The sequence below is a fragment of the Meleagris gallopavo genome, chromosome 5, assembly GCF_905368555.1.
Source record: "Meleagris gallopavo chromosome 5, MGAL_WU_HG_1.1, whole genome shotgun sequence".
In the NCBI taxonomy this organism is placed as follows: Eukaryota; Metazoa; Chordata; class Aves; order Galliformes; family Phasianidae; genus Meleagris; species Meleagris gallopavo.
Genome location: NC_139408.1, coordinates 53,981,683 through 53,996,119, shown reverse-complemented (window position 1 = coordinate 53,996,119; position 14,437 = coordinate 53,981,683). Strand labels below are relative to the sequence as shown.

The following is a 14,437-nucleotide window of genomic DNA, read 5'->3' as shown; positions in this document are numbered from 1 at the left end:
ATCTTTGCTTCCTGTGCATAGTGTGGAAAGCAAAGTGAAGCCAGCGCTGCGCTCTGCTGTCGGTTCCAGAAGTGCAAATTTGTTGCTGTTACCCCAGCTCAGGCTGTAGCATCTCCATGGCCAAGGAAAGATGGATGACTGCTTGAGGAAACTGCCTGGGAACCACAGCATCAAGGAAGGGAAGGGCCTTCTGTGCTCCCTGACAGCTGTCCTGGCTGCTGACCTTTGTGTTACACACCCCTAAACCCTTCAGTATGAGGCAGTCCTGAACAGGGCAGTTATATGGACCAACCTCATTACTCTGCTACAGACTTGATTCCAGAGGTATAAGAATGGAAGTGTGCTCATTGCATGGAAACAAGCATCAGCAAATTTGTATCTCATTTGTAAAATTCCCCCCAACTAGAATTGGTACAAATGGCCTACAGCTGCATTTTTCATATGTGATGCAGAAATTGGTGCTGCCCTGCAGCAGATGTTCATATTTGTTGGTGCTGCTGAATGGGTTCTGTCCTGGCTTGGCCTTCCTCTTGCCTCCAGCATTGCCACTTGCATGTTCGTGGTTCACGCAGCAGCCCTGGGAAGCCAGGCAGCTCACTGCACCTGGTTTAGATTTAAGGCTTGTTTGCACATGATGTCACACTCCTATTGTCAGCGCAGCAAACATTTTGGGAAGGTTTGCATTGTTGAGTCTTCACAGTAATGCCTTAACCATCTGACTTGCATTTCAGTTTTCTAGCATGATGTAATAATCAAAGGCACTAGATTTATATGATCTATGGGAGTCTGATTGGCCCGAGTTGTTGAACTACTTTTCTGGAGACCAGTGTGGAAATTAGGGCTCCATTTTGTCATGTAGCAAATGAAGGATCTGGCCAGAGGAGGGCGGAGAAATTTGGAGACTGGGTTTGTGCTGGATCCTCCCTCCCAGGTAGTTGCATTTGATACTGGGATTTTCACATTTGCTGGGCACAGCAAGGATGGGTTGACACTTGGACTAGATGATTTAAGTGGTCTTTTCCAACCTTCGTGATTTTATGGTTCTACACATGGAGATGGTGGAGGATCTTGGATGTATTTTGCAGGGCTTGGATCCTGCAGGGCGGGAGCCAAGGGCCAGGAAAACCTCAGGCCCTGCTGCCCTCTGTTCTTCCCTGCTCAGTTTGGCTCTGTCCTCTGTCCTTTCATTTCATGCCTGATCCAGAAGCAGGGCGTTAGGTAGCGTTTCCCCAGCTGGTAGGGCGTGCTGATGGAAGAGCTCTCTAGAAGCCATTTGCTGAAATGAGGTTGTTGGAAAGTATCTGAGCTGCAGCGCTTCTGCAAATTTTAATATTCCAGAGGTTGATATTTCACAGAGTGAAATTCCTTGTCTCTGAAACCCATCTTTCCAGTTTGAATTGGAACCATAGAAATGCCCAGGCTGCTGGGAACCTGCAGAGCAGCGGTGTCCTTCCCTGGAACTGCTGAACACAGAGCTCAGCGCCACTTTCTGCATCCATTCTCTTCAAAAAAAAGTTAAAGTGCAGGGAGTAGACAGAGCCATTTGCTGAACCTGCACATCTATTTTTATCCCCCTGCTCCCTAATGTTCCTAGAATAAATTTCTTAGTGCACAGCAGGTTAGGAAAAAAATAGTGCTGATGGAATCTGTGCTATCCCCATTGTGCTGCGAGGAGAGAGATCAGCTGCTTTGCTGACCTGTCAATTGCACAAAGCTGCATTCCAGGTACTGAGGCCATTTGCTCATCACGCTTTGCTTGACGAAATGGCCACTGGGGTTTATATATAGACCTGCTTGCTCTGCCAAGTTGCCTGGAATTCCTGCAAACTGAATGAAAGCTAGAGGGGCAGCTTGAAAAATAGAGCTGCTAATCTGCCGGTGCCTCTGGGAGAGCCAGCTGGGATGTCCCAGGGCTCAGGGCCTGGTGTCCTGCTGGGGGTGAAGCAGCTGGTGCCCCACTGGGGATTGGGGAGTGAGGATGGGCTAGGGGGATATTTATAGTGGGGATGAGCAACAGCTTCAGGGCTGTGAGGGGCATGAGCAGTCAGGGCAGCTCCCCAGGGTGCAAATATCTCCACCCAATTCAAGTATCTGCTCTCATATTCATGAGTGGCACAGTATGAGGTAGCTACACCTGATATCCATATAGGAGCTTTAGGCTGTAAGCTTGTGCCAGTGGACAAAATTGCATCTTTGAAAACAAAAATTCTTTTGTGGTTGTAGAGCAGACCTTGGTCATACCAAAGCAAAGCAAAGGTGTGTTCAGTGCATCGCTGTGAAACACCACACGCACAGAGTGTGGGGCTGACTCAGGGTTTCCATGCTTGGGTTTGGTGACGCCATAGTGGTTCTTTCAGCTTCGTTTGCAGATGAGCTTTTGGATGATGAGCCAGTGAGGGCAAGGAGATGGATGGTCTCTCCAATCACATGTATCTTGTTTGCTTTATTTTTCAGCCTGCCCTGCTGGCAGCTTTTCATTCCTTCCAAGGATGTTGATGCTGGAGACATGAAACTGACAAAATGAATCCTTTGTCTCTGTAGTGAAATCTCTGAGTGCATCAGTGGGTCCCTACAGCACAGACTTCATACCTATTGAAGTGGGCACACAGTTTCCTTGAGTTTGGCCATGCTCAGTCTTCGTGCCGGAAAAGGTTGGTTGCCACACTGCAGGCATGCCTTAATTTTCTCCAATCTGCTGTTGGCCCAACCGTTCAGTAAACTCTGATATTGTTAAAAATGTGAGTAAAACACTCCTTTCTCGTTAGGCTTTGTTACTTGGTCAGCTTCCCATGGTGCTTTTAGAGGTCCATGTGCTTCTCTTGTTGACCCAAGCCGAACGTGTTAAGCAACAAGTTCTGCCCATTGATGGGGAGAGAGCTCTGTGTGCACCCCAGGGTTCAAGAAAATGTTATTTACATCTCTCTGAAGAGTTTAGCCATTGGTAAAACCTAACATCAAAAAACATCAAGCCTGGTTAAAAATAATAATAATAATAATCCAAAATATCCCAGGTAAATGAAATCCATGGGGGATGATGGGAGTTTCTCTTGAACCAGAAGGCTGCTCTTCTAACACCAAGAGCAGCAAGGGCAAGGGAGTCATTCAGGTTGGAAAAGACCTCCAAGATCCTCACACTCAACCCCAGCCCACCCCCACCATGCCCACTGCCCACATCCCTCAATGCCACATCTCCATGGTACTTGAACACCTCCAGGATGGTGACCCCACCACTCCCTGTGCAGCGGTGTGACTGCATCACCACTCTTTTGGAGAAAATATTTTTCCTAATACCCAACCTGAGCAGAGACTGTAAGACCCAGGTGTCCTTAACACATCTCCGTGGATGTCTGCGCTGACAACAACAGTGTAGATTATTTTGAGGGATTCCCACTGGAATTCATAATAGTTATTATTCTAACAGTTAAAATACATCTAAGTAATAAACTTCCATGAGGTGGCCTCAGCTAAAACCACCGCTGCAGTTTGTCTGTCTGAGCTGATACATCTGCAAGAAACTCCTGGGGCTGCGTTACACTTTTAATAGATGATTTAATAGAAATAGCGGAGTTTGCTCACAGATGGGCACGCCGTGCGTTGGTGGTGTGGTGAAGTTGGTGCCCTGCAATTGGCTTGTTCAGCGCAATAAAAATATATTGGGTTCCCGAGATGTTGACCAATGGGTTTGGGAAACAGATGATTGATTCCCACAGCTGAGAAACAGGGATTGTAATGTGTTTTGCCAGAGGAGACCAGTTTGATGGATGAGTTCATTTAAGGATTATGCTATAGATAGAGCTGTTGACAGAATAAATTTGTTTTTATTTTTCATCAGTAGGTATAACACAAAGCAGAACTAATTGGAAGTAGTTTCCTTGTGGCATCTGGTTGTGTTTCTTGCTTTAAGTCTTTCACACGCTGTAAAATTACACCAAGGGCTTTTCTTCACTTCGATTCGCTTCCCAAGTTTTCCATCGCTGCCTTTCTAATGGGTTTCCAGTGTGCAGGACATGGTGAGAATCAGCGAGGAGCGGAGCCAGGGGTTTGTTTCTGCTGATTGCACAAATGTTTTGGTGTTCATCACCCACCCAACCTCAGCAGACACTCCGAGGTGTCCTCACCGCACCGCTGATGGCAGAGCCCAACCCTGCCTGCCCTTCCAGATATTTTTGATGGCATTTTAAGCTGTGACCTGCACTAAATACCATTCCTGCATATGGCCCAAACCTGGGAGGTGGTTATGTTTACTTGGGGAGGTGCTCTGAGGTTGAAGGAAGGTATTGAGTTAAGATCTGGAAATAGCTTTTTGAGGCGACCAGAGAACAAACCCCAGTGTTTGTTAGGGGATTTGGCTGGCTGTGGGCTGCCCATCATCCCCTGGCTCCAGCTGGGTGCCTGCAGGGGGGTCCCAGCCCCATGAGCCCCCTGGCTGCTGGCGGTCCTTGTGGGGGCTGCTGGACTCGTGCAGGCTGCTGGTGTGGAAATCTAGGCTTTGTGGTTCCAACCAGCCTGACAAATTTGATCTGTGGGTTTGGGCTTGGGATTTTTGTGTATGTTTTGTTTTAAAGTTTTTTTCTTTTCCAGTTGTGGTCAAATAAGAGTTTTCCAGAACTGACTCATATAGGGCCAAAGAACAGGAATGCAGCAAGCACTGCAGCGCCTGCCAAACGAGCAGGCTAGTGGTTGCAAGGGAGAAAATACCCCTGGGTTCCACTGGGTCCAATACCTGAGGAGAGGAGTCCATGTGATTTCAGGATTATGTTTCAGGTTAAATTCTAGCCTTCGTTTGGCCCCAGACCTGAACTTTAAGTCCCAGCCAAAACATAATCCAGATCTGAAAGCCGGCTATTGGCCTATCTTCTGCTCATCATGTGTGCAGTCATTCAACAGAAGTTGAAATGTGTTTTCTCTGCCAAGAGCCATTGGTTTCCAAACAACTACATCAGCGCAGTGAGTGATGGAGTTTCCATCAACTGCTGTAGGCCAAATTCAGTCATCTGCATTCAGGCCTTGGCAGGTACAGAAACTTGGAGTTGTCACCAAGTTTTATATAAGATCCTACTTAATTGCCATTTTTTGTTCTGTGATTTGGTTCTGTTAAAGCTCGTGGAATGGCAGATGGATGGGAGCTCTCCACCTCTTTGCTAGTGAGATTTTCTGTTCTTTAATTGACCTTTACAATAATTTAGTCTAAGCTTGGATCTGGGTTAAATATAGCTGGTTATTTTCACCCTGAGTATGTAATACACGAAAGAACCTAGGTATCCTTTGAATGTGTTTTGACAAGAGCTGTGTCTGTGTGCAGGTATGTATTTATAAACATTTGCACTGGGTGCACTAAAATGTCACTTCCAAAACCAAGAACTTTCTCTCCTGTAGCAAAATATTTGTGCAGAATGCAGTGTTAGGTTTCCAAAACCTGGGCAGTCCAAAGAGAGAAAGACACTTCTTGGAAAGAAGCTACCAAGGAGGGAAGCTGGACTGAGCCCTCAGTAGCTGAGAAGTGAATGTGGGGTCATTATTCACTCTATCATGTCATAAAAGCACAACTAGAAGATGCCTAAAGGCATTGCCCAAGAGTGAGCTCAAAGCAAGCAAGAGGAAGGCCTTTCCCAGCAGGCCCAGGGCACTGCAGAATGCCTTGCTGGTGAATGTTGTGGTGACTAAAGCGTTGGAAGGGCAGGACTAACCAAACTCACAGGGAACAGAACAAGCAATGCCTGTTCCCTTCTTCCAGAAGTGCAGATCCAATGTCTGCCTTCTTGGAACTAAGATCCCAGAAGCTTCCTGCCAAACCAGCACAAAGACACCAGTCACCAGCAAAGCCAACCCTTGGTGTTCTGAATGTATTGATGAAAGGAAGGCCATGGGTTCTGGGGACAGACTTGGAGCCTAGGGTGAGATCCTTTCTCCAGCGATGCTCACTGTCCTGCAGGTTGCACTGCTGGAGAGTTTGTTGGAACAGATGCTGCATGCAGATATGTACATTGGTGGTGATAAAATGGGGGGACTAGAGCTTGGCCAAGTCCATTCTGAGACAGTAAAACATAATTCCTGGTCATTTCATCTGACAGCCTATGATCAGGGATGTCAAATTTCCTTCTCCTATGACTGCTGCTGCCTCTTTTCATGGGGTGGAAAGCCCCATTAGCTCAGGCTCACCGGTGCCATTTGGCAGCTGTGATGATTTACAGCAGAAAAGACTCATTGCGTGCAACTGTCAAGGCAGGTTCTCCAACTTAATTCGAAATAGTTCTACTCCTGCAGATGATTTACTGCTCAAGAATGAGGCTTTCATTTTATCTCTCTTTTCTTCCCTGTTTGCCTGTGACAGTCTGGATCCCAGCACCAGAGCCATGATTTCAAGAGGATGAGATGAAAGCCACCCCATTTTTCACGAGCCCTCACAGGCAGCTTGTAAGCAGATGACTGTGTGGCCAATTGCTGTGTCCATTTTGCTGGCACCTCCAGCATTTTATGTGGTGTCTGAACCTCAGCAGGCACCTCACGCCTGCTAATGGCTTTGCTAGTCAGCCGATCAATTGGTTATTTATGGCAGGCGTGTCTCAAATCTGTCAGGTCAAGTTTTCCCACCCTGACGTATTTTGTTCAGAGGAGCATATAAATCCTAACCTGCCATTTGCAGCTTAAACCTTCAGAGTGTGAAACCAGTGGGTTAAAGTTTCCAGTGATAACAGCAAACGGTGTTTTAAAAAGTTGTCCTCCTGACTCTTGGAGACTTGGGCACTTGGGCTGAGTCATGAATCAGATGGCCCTGAAGGATTTATGGGCATTAAGCTCTCTTTTAGGTATCGTTTAGCTCTGAAGTTTGAAGTCATAAATGTGGAAATTGAGACCTCTCTGCTGTTCCAGTGTTTTCCTATTTAAGGTGTTCTGAACAATCATAGCAACATCTTTATTGGGTGCTCTGAAGCGAAAAGCAAGAAGAGGTGCAGAAGGCCATTACTTGCAGAGGTTTATCCTGCAGCTCCAAACTTCGTAAGCCCATGCATGGGAGGATGAAGCACTTGTTCTGGATCTCATTATCAAGCCTGTAAGACCGTAATGCCCCAGTTATTTGCAGCTGCGTATGTCTGAGTGCTACAAGAATACACTTTGAAGTTAACCAGAAGACTTTCTTGAAGTTTTGAATGCGAACCACCAAAGAACAGCTATGGATAGAAGCACCTGCTCTGCACTGAGGGCAATTCAGTCAATCATGAGGAATGGAGCAGTTCCTGGGCATGCCATGATAGCATGTTCATCTTCTTCCTCTTTGCAGAGCTCTCAGAGGCACGTTGGCCTGCTGGGCAGCAATGAGCCTGTTGTAAGCACAAACATGAGGATGTGAATCCAGCCCTTGGAGTTAATGGTTCTGGACCCTTTCCCCGAAGAAATTCAGGTCTTCATAGAATCACAGAATGGCCTGGACTGAAAAGGACCATAATGATCATCTAGTTTCAACCTCTTCCCATGGGTAGGGTTGCCAACCACCAGACCACACTGCCCAGAGCCACATCCAGCCTGGATGAGTCAGCAACCCTTGACACTGACTCTTCCAGCCCATGCAGGGTGATCTGGGTGACAACAGCACCGTAGTTGCCATGTGATGGACTTAGATGCATTCATTTAGATCTGTGCTCTGGAAATGATGAAGGTCCACGTTCTTCGTGGCATTGAAGACATCTGCAGACAAGAGGAATGAACTCCAACTAGAGGTGACTCAGTGTCTGCAAGGTATTGTGGCATTCTTCTGTTTACAAATGGAGACCACTTAAACTCAGCCAGTTTTTAAGGCATGGGCATTTGAGAGCACACACTGAAACCAATGAGAAAATATAAACACCGAAGTGTTAACCCATGACTGACCTCTGAAACAGCTGCCCAGAGAATGAGGAACTTGAAAAACTTCTTTTCGTGGCACTTCTGTAGGTGATCTGTTTGCAAAGAGTGGCGATGCACAGATGCCTGTGCACATTTATAGCTCCGTAATGAGTCATGGCACCTGAGCAAGCGCTGGTGACCGGAGGCTCCTTGGCTGTACTGTTGTGTTATCAGCTCCACGGCTGTGCAGGGAATGGCAGTGTGTGTGGTGGGAAGTTTTGAAAATGATTTTCATCAGCATGATTAAATACTTATTACATGAGTCAGCCATACGGGCTTCATTAAGCCAGTGAACTCAGAGGAGCCTCCTCATCTGTTTATGAAAGCCATCTGGAACCACGGGTCGCTCAGAAGAAATAGGATGGATGGAGCGCAGTGTGACAGGAGCTGAGCTTCCCTCGCAGAAGCCGCACGAGCCCAACGTGCTCTCCTCTTTCTGTACATTTGTGGGCAAAGAATTGAGGCCTGAGATGACTCAGGCAGCAGAACCTTAAATGTACCCTGTCAGGATGTGACATAGGCACCTTTTTCTGGTGGCAGGATATTACATGGCTTTAAAAATACAGACGTGAGCACGGGAGGGAAGTGTACCTTGAAAGGAAAAGCTTAATGAACTTTAACCAGCCTTCCAAGATCTTTATTAGTTGCCCCTTTATCAAATTAAATTCACACTGTGCTAGGCAGCTTAAGTGCTGCAAGCTGCTGTCGTGTGCTAAGTGCCAAAGTAGGCTTTAATTGGCTGTTTAAAGGAGGAGTGGGGCCCCGCTGTGCAGCACATGCATGTGTGCACTCACATGGAACCAGGCTGCCCCGAAGGATCCTGGTGTACATCCCCATAGCATCACAGGATGCCCTGAGTTGGGATGGAACCACAGGGGTCATTGAGCCGTGACCCCTTTGGTGACACACTGGAACAGGTTGCCCAAGGAGGTTGTGGATGCCCCATCCCTGGAGGCATTCAAGGCCAGGCTGGATGTGGCTCTGGGCAGCCTGGTCTGGAGGTTGTGTCCCTGCACATAGCAGGGGGTTGAAACTAGATGATCATTGTGGTCCTTTTCAACCCAGGTCATTCTATAATTCTATGAGTCGAACCACACAGGACTGCCCAAACTTCACGTTTCCGAGTGGTGTCCCAGCACTCCTTGAGCTCTGGCACTCAGGGCCGTGCCCACCGCCCTCTGGGGCACAGCCTCTCACACTTGGGGTGGGATGCTCACTCCAAAATGTCACCCGTGGAGATAACCAGAGACGGCTGCTCCGGGGCAGCCTCCCTAAGCAAGGCTGGAGAGCCTGCTGGTGAACCAGGCAGGGCTCTCATCAAGATTTTCTGTATTGGTCACAGCTTGATTTCATAGATCACAAATTAGTCACAGATGTCAGCACAAGTATGCAGAGCAGTAAAGGTCAGGTGAAGACGAGCAGGTCACTTGTCCTTCAGAAGAATTTTGATCTTAAAAATATACTCCAGAGTTACCAGCATCAACTGTAGAGTGGAGATGATGGAGCTATGGAGCTCTGCCGATAGATGGGGAGCCCTCCTGGGTGGGCGGGGGCAAATCCCACCAGGATGACCCAGGTGGGGCCATGCAAGGCAGCTGCCTGCATGGCAAACTGCTCTGACCCTATGTAAGAAGAATGGAGATTGAATCACAGCGGTGTTTCTCACTCCTGCAGCGTAATGAGGGTGAGAGTGGTGCTGGAACTTGCTAAATTTGAACAGTTGTTTTCTGTTAACACACGACCTTAAAAAACACGATTTGAGAAGCTTGTTAGGGAGCGAATGTTAACATCTCGTCCCAGTGCAATTGAGTCCATCTGGGCTGCAAGCTGCCAGCCCTCTGTGTGGCTGCATCCTCCCAGCCTGCTCCTCTTCCTCACTCCCCAGCACTGTGCTCAGTCTTAAATCCAGCTGGATTGGGAAAAAGGGTCCAGAAATCAATGCCCTGCAGGCTGAGCAGCAGCTTTCAGCCTGTCCTCCACAAGACCCTGTGTTCTGGGGGCAATGGCCTTTGAGCATCCCTCTGCTCCCAGGCAGCAATGGTAGGGCTGGAAGGGATTTGTGCTGTGCCAGCATCATGCACCACAAAACTAATTTTTTTTCACACCCTTCTACATTCTGAAAGCAAGAAGTATTTGTCCTCTGCCAAGAAGCCTTGAGGCATATCTGCCATAAAATCATAAAGGTTGGAAAAGGCCTCTTAGATCAGATAGTCCAACCACCAGCCTACTACCAATAGTGCCTGCTTCCTCTCCCTCTCTTCTCCTTCCCTTGCTTCCAGTGCCAGCCCTGTCCTGCTTGCCTCCCTGCTCCTTCCATAATCCCTTCCCTCTCCTACCTTCTTCCTCCCTCCTCTGGGGGCTGCCTGTCTCCTCTCTGCACCTCACAGCTGATTTTAACTGCCCCCAGAGGATGGTTTTCATGCAGCACAGAGGCACGGAGGCTTCCGGCCCTCACACCAACCCACGTTCTGACATTAAAGATAACGGATACAATGGAAAATCAATGGAGAATATGTAACTTTATCCCCTTCATAGCTTCATATTGCATTACACTGTGGCCTTCGGATGCATAAAAGTGATATATGGCTGAACTCGACAGAAAAAGAGAACAGGGGAAACAAATATCTTTGGTAGGGTATAACCAACTGGGTATAACTGGGTATAACCAAAACAGCCAAAAGGCCCAAGTATCTTTTTTTGTGAGTGTGTGTGTGAGATTTCTCTGTGTAATTATTTTCCAGTAATTTGTGAGAGTGTAAAAAATAAATCAAGGCTTTGTGCATATTGCAGATTTCCCTTGAGCGAGATAAAAGAGAGAGGGAGAAATCGAAAAGGACTGCTTGAGTTTCCAGCCTCAGCCAGATGCCAGACCTGTCAGAAATACTGCTTTTTCGTATTATATCAGCAGAGGAAATTATTGCTGCTGTTATCTGCCCTTTGGTCAGGAGCATATTCTGCACCTTGGCTAATGTGGCTTTGTGGTGCAGCCACCTGCACTTTTTCGAGGAGTTCATCTAATTATGGGGTAGATGAGTCAGGCTGCATTTCCTATGGGCTGTCTTCAAACATAGGAAGTTATTAATACCGATTAGCTGAGAAAGTCCAGGTCTTCATCACGACGTTTCCTGGCTAATATTAGGCACACCTTTTATACTTTAAGGTGTGATGGCTGATAAGAACCAGTGGTGCTCCGGATGGGGTTTTACAGGAGTGGGTGCAGCATAGGATAGGCTGCCCTAGGATGTTTTTTTCCTACAGCTCTGAATCAATTCTAGCAGACGGGCTAGAACAAGAGCTGAAAACTGAAAACTGAAGGTTGAGTGTAGAGCCTGGGATGTGTGAATCCCTGGGGAAATGATGGGAGAGCAGCTCTGCGCTGTTTCTGGTCACGGTGCCTGGAAGCAGCAAAGTATTGTGAAATTTTCCCTTCAGTAGAAAGAAATATATCGCCAAAGGAGAGCTGATAGGTCCTGAGAGACACTGCTGTAAGTCTTAAGCTTCTTGTTTTGGATGGAGTTTAAAGGAAACTCACTATTTAATGGGAATTCAACAGCCATAGCTGAGAACTTGGGTTTGGGCCTGCAGCAGGACACTGAGGGGTTTAGATGGGACTGAACAAGGCTGAGCACCAGGGGCTGTTTTCAGGTTTTCCAGCAATTTGCAGACCCACACTGGGTCACTTGCCCTTTGCCTGTCCTATCTGTGGAGATTGCAGAGCTGGGGGCTGCTGGGGGCATCTGAGCTCCATGCTCAGGTTGTGGCTCCCAGATCTCCCACACCAACGTGAGCAATGCTACTTTTCATTGCTGTGGATGAAGAGATGCAAAAGGGGCTATACCACGGCACAGGAGGTGAACGGATGGGACCATGATAGCAATGGTACACTCACCTCATCGCTGAGCCATGGGCAGTAGGAATTGGGGTCATTCATCTGCCCCAGTGGAGTGACCGTGCCTTGGTTGGAGATGGGTGGCATAGCTCTGACAGAGTACTATGGGGGGGTGGATGTAAAGAGGAGGCATGGCTGGCCCCACTGTGACAACAGGGATTTCACTGGTGTGACATGGACATTTTCCTGGTAATATATCATAAGGCAAAAAGGAGAGGAAGGTGGACAGATGGGCAGCTCTGTGGGGAGTTGCCCAAGCCATGCAAAGGGGAAAACACACCAATGATGAAGGAGAGCAGAATGTGGAACACAGCCAGAAAGCACTTGAGATATATGTGATTTTACCTTACAAAATAAGTAACAAAACCCTAGCAAACAAAATTGGAAGCCACACGGATGGTGATTAAATGCTTTAAACATTCACAGAACAAATCTTGTGTCACAGATGTCTTGCTTTCTTACCTTTTTTGATTCATTTGACTTTTGCAGGCCACAGAAAAATTGTTTATGATGGTTTTTCCTTTTCTGTTCCCTCTACTGAGTTTACAAAGCCTGCCAAACCTGGAGACCTTCACAGAGATCGAGAAGGAAAAGCTTCCTGTGCCTGGCTGGATTTTCCATTGCTTTCTCAGCTGTGCTCTGTTTGTTACCCAGGTTCGTTCTGCGACCAGAAGGTACCACTGCACAGGGGCACACAGCACCATGTCTGCTCTGGAATCTAGGGAAAATTGATCTTATGTGAAAGGATCGCATTCTCCTCTCACACAGCGCAAATGCCTTTGTTAAGGACCGTGGCATTGCATGAGCACAGCCTGGTGAAAGCTGGGAACTGGCTGAAAAAGCCTTTTCTCACAGTGTCCCTCAGCTTTATGCTCTTCAGAGTGCACCATGCAAACAGGAAATTATGCTTCCTTTCCCCCTCAATGTGCTGGCTTAGATTTCAGCTCCTCCTGTCTAATATCAGCCAGGGCAGATAAAGTTATTTTACAGGAAGGAATCGATGCTTCTCCAGAGCGTTTTTACAAACAGTTTAAGTAATGTTTTTAACATTATCTCCTGCTAAAGGGATAAGTATTATCCCCATTTCACAGGTGTGAAAGTCAAGGCAATGAGGTGCAGCAATTTGGTCATGGTGTTGAAAGGAAATTATGTTGAACTGGCAGCACTGAATTCATGTAATGTATCCCACTTCTTGACTGCAGATGAGAGCTAATGCTGTCATGCTCTATAAATATCTGCCAGCGAATGTATGCAGGCTTCATGCGAATGCAGAGAGCCCTACCCTTCCCTCAAACTTTGATTCAGTGTCTGAATGTATGCTGGTAACTAGTTTTACTGTATTTGGTCTGAAAGCCATAACATGAATCACACACACAGATCTGGAGAAGAAAACTGCCAGAAATGGGGCTTCTGATGTTGGCGCTGCTGCCCAGCCCTAACCTGTGCCTGTTGTGTCTCAGTTGCAGATGGGATGGAAAATCTGAGCTGATCTGGCCTGAAGCCTATCCCAGATCTGGATTCTCCTTTTCTCTCAGACAGCATGTGAAGTTCTGCTCTGCCTTGCAGTACAGAAAAACAAGATACCCCACTTCTGATTGCTGGAGCTGGGATAGAGCTGATGCATAAAGCAAAGCAGCGTGCACGTAAGCAGGCCAGAAAGGGAAAAGTTCAGTGAGAAACTCCTTCTAGGGAATCAGGAAAAGACAACAACAGAGGGTAGCAAATTAGTTTTGCCCAGAAGCATTTCAGTCCTAAAGCAAATCCAGAAACTGTTGTGAGTGTATGACATTGACTATTAATACCAAAGTTTGCCAAAGTGTTGCAGATTGCAACAGATTGAGGTGACTTTTAGGCATCCAAAGCCACAGTTAACTTTCACAGAGCAAAATGGGCTGCCTAGTGGAAATATTATGGTGTAGTTGGGTGGCAGCTTGCTGTATTATTAGAGATGCCAAGGGTTTCTCTGCTGTTTGTGCTTGAAATGAGAAATTTTGGGCAGCTTGGAGCTTATGGGCTTAGCACTTCTTTGTTTGCTTGCTTTTGTATTGCTGGGGTTTCTGTGTGTGCATATTTTAACTAATGCAAAAATAGAGCCTCTTTTATTGCAACATCTCACAGAATTTTCCAGCTTAACTGAGCCAGTTTCCAAATCAAAGGGATAAACCCTGATGAAAAATTGGCCTCTCAATGTGAAATTGTTCGTTGTCCACATTCCATTGGTTTTGAAAGGAAAAAAATAAAGTCTTTCGATTATGAAAGAAACACACACTTTCAGGGGGAGTGCAGCCATCATCTATGACATGGTTAAAAAGACCCGTGTCAAATTGAGGACTGTGTTTTGCCACCAATTTTACTCATTTCTCCTTGCTTCTTTTTGTGTGCAGAATACAATCCTGTACACCCAGTAGTATGATGGAAATGCAAGGGAATTAAAAATGTCTTTGACTTCCAAACCTCCTCTCATCTTTGAGAAGATGCCAGGTCTTGTGTTACTGGTGACTATGAAAATAGAAGCAATATGCTGCTGGAATCCTGGAAGCAGAACCATCCTGCACAGCCTACCGGCACTTGTGAGCACAGCCAGCTCCTGGTCTTGGCCAACTCTGGTGGCTTTCCTGCTGACACAACATGGCATCACTAGGTCTGTTCTGACCCATGTGCCATAAT

The 14,437-nt window shown here is 46.9% G+C and overlaps 1 protein-coding gene across 1 annotated transcript in view; it reads left to right on the top strand.

The window, feature by feature from the left end:
• The first annotated feature begins 12,306 nt into the window (after positions 1 to 12,306).
• Positions 12,307 to 14,437, top strand: part of PRKCH (protein kinase C eta) — a 172,950-nt gene continuing 170,819 nt past the window's right edge. The window contains exons 1-2 of the mRNA XM_085225804.1: positions 12,307 to 12,424; positions 13,231 to 13,413. The gene's annotated coding sequence lies outside the window, so the exon portion shown is untranslated. The remainder of the gene's footprint in view (positions 12,425 to 13,230; positions 13,414 to 14,437) is intronic.